The following is a 3,016-nucleotide window of genomic DNA, read 5'->3' on the forward strand; positions in this document are numbered from 1 at the left end:
TGCTTCTCCTATCTCCTCCTGGGACAACATTTCTAATGAGGATGGATGTAGAGTCTGGAGCTAAAACGTGAAACAAGAACTGCATAAGGAAAAGATTTAGGAACAATATATAGGATCAGAGCTATATTAGAACTGTGACAGCTTCCATGCATTAGAGTCTAAAGAGTTTTTGGCATTGGCTTGGGAATAGGAGCAGATCCACAAAGACCTTGCATAAACAAGAGCAGCAAATTTGACAGATTTTTCAGAAGTTTAAGCATCCCGCAGCTATACTGATTGAGGCAACATAGAGGTTTTATTCACACCTACCATTTAGGTGTCTAGGAACAAAGGTTTTGCCAGTAAAAGCTACAGTTCTCAGTGATCTTTTATTCCGTACTATCTTACAATGGGCTTTAGAGTATAAGCAAGATCCAGTGACTGAAATTGGAAATCAACAATCTCTGTTTTGGTTAAATGTTTATTATCAACAATATTCACATTGGAAATAAGGTGTACACATTTAACAGGGCGGGAGATTAACTATTGTCACATATTGTCAAGAGATGAGGTGGATTTTCCACCACTTCAGATCTTTAAATTAAGATTGGATCCCTTTCTAAAAGATATGCTCTACTTTGGGGGTAAAGACCCCTTTTTGGATTGGGAGCCATTGACCCACAGAAAAAATAGTCAGGGGCCGCACTCAAGTGAGAAGCAAAACAAAACAAAAAAAACAAACAAAAAACAACAAAAACCCTCTCTGAAGTGGCCCCAAACTGAGAAAGAGAAAGACACTCCCCACTTTTCCCTCCCAGAGCCTGGGGGGGGGGCATGGTAGTACATTTTGTGTGCTCTAGCCCTGTGGAGGGATGCTAGGGGGACTGGAGCCTCACTGCTGAGGGAGAGCCCTGAGTGATGGGGGTCAGATCCAGGCAAACTGGGGATTGCATCCAGCCCCCGGGCCTTAGGTCCCCACCCGTTCTCTAGTTCAACCTTAGGTTATTGGACCTGATGCAGGAAACACTGGGAGGAATTCTCTGACTTATATTGAAGCTTAGTTTATATGATTGTAATGGTCCCATCAGGCCTTAAAATTTATGAATCTGTGGCTTGTCATGCAACAGAAATGCAGCAAGGGGTGGGGGAGGCATGTACATGTTTATCAGTCTGTGTTCCATTATGTGCCCAAAGCGCTAGAATACAAGAAATGCAGTGGTGTGTGCAAAGTGTGTTTAAAATCCTGTTCCTGGGTTCTGTTGCTACCAAAAGTAGGGTCCCCATGGTGGGAAGGCCTAATCACTCTGTAGAGTCCAGGAAACATTCACTATCTGTCAACCGCGCCTAAGAAAATACTTCTCACCACAACTCCCCATTACTATTCGTATATGTGAGCCCTCATCTGGTGAAGACTCTATAAACTTGCAAAGATTCACTTCATCTGAAGCCCCAATGGCAGGTGACATCCCCACCCTCGTTATCAAATGCAGGCTAGGAAGAGGAGGTAGTTGACTGACTCTCTGTGGCCTGTCTGGGGAGATACCCCGGGCCTGTACACAGGAATTTCTGGGGGGGGTGCTTTTTTTGTAAATGTGGGCCTCAAGGGTGTGAATACACTCCCATGGTCCCACAAATAATCAGGAATCAGCCCCACTCTTCTGGCCAGCCAGAGCATGGGGGAGGGAGCCTCGGGCAGCGCACCGCTCCTGCCTTCCCCTGGCTGTCCGGAGCTTGCTTACTTGGGGTACCATTGGTGGGTGCTTTTGAACCCTTCACACCTAGGTTGCCAGGTGTCCGGTTTTGAACCGGATAGTCCAGTATTTGAGCTTTCTGTTCGGGAAACAAATTGAGAAAATGAGAAAATATAAATGTCCGGTATTTTCTAAATAAGCTGTAATGTAGATTGTGATGTAATGTCAAGTGTGTCTGGTATTTTTGTTGAAACCATCTGGCAACCCTATTCACACACACCCCTCCCCGCGTACAGGCCTGTACCTATTCCTACAAGAAGTGCCTGTGATACCCAACATAATGGGGTACTCATAGTCCCTGGGAGACATGTAGTAGGGTTATAACCTGATCTGAATATAGGGGGCAGTTACACAGCTACACCATCATAGGAGCAGACCAGATTTGGAAAAATCACAAATTTTCCCTTGCTTCTACCTTACTTTGGAGCAAAAATAAATCACCTCATCCCTTTTCCTGACTCCTCCAACCCTGTTCTCTGCGGGGTCTTAACCTCTGATTATTTGTGGTTAGTTTCCTGAATGCACCATTCAGACACTATTTTAAGGATAATTTTATTACTGACAAAGGAAAATTCTAACCAGGAATAGAACTGGGACCCGTTGCTGAGCCCAAGTATCTGCCAATTGAGCTAAAGAAGCCTCTGAAAGCTCCTTGCCATTCTAGGCACTTAGCCTAGCAGAGGACCAGTGGCAAGAAGGGAATGCATCACATTTGGCAAGCATGTTACACACATCTGTCACTTTTTTTCATATTAGGAGACACAGTGATTCCTCCAACAATCCTGAGAACTGAATAATAAATAAACCAGACAGCGCATATTATGCCCTAAAAAATCACACTGAACAATTTGCCTGAAAAAGAAAAATGTCATTCCTATAGAAACTAGCTAGCAGTCAAATAATTTTACACTGATTGCCCTAGTTATAGATATAGTGTGTGCTCCCCATATAAGCCATATCAAATATTACCAAGCTTTTCAATGTGATGACATTTGCATCCAGGGTTTAATCTTCTGTAAAATGGAAATTGTGGGTTTTAAATCCTTATTCAGGATGATTGAGTCAAGAGCTGCATTCCTAACATAAGAGGATAAAAGCATGGCCCACCAAAGGGGCTGTAAGCACTTGAAGAAATATTTTAATGAGCCAGGGTCAGTAGTACTTATGCATTTGATGTCACAATTTATTTTATTAGATAGGTTCACATGCTACAGTCTCTGTTCATGTTAAATGTTTATTATCAAGAAAGTGCCAAATTAAATCAGTGTCCTTTTATCAGATTGCTC

Source organism: Pelodiscus sinensis, chromosome 3, assembly GCF_052426305.1.
Source record: "Pelodiscus sinensis isolate ZL-2025 chromosome 3, ASM5242630v1, whole genome shotgun sequence".
NCBI lineage: Eukaryota > Metazoa > Chordata > Testudines > Trionychidae > Pelodiscus > Pelodiscus sinensis.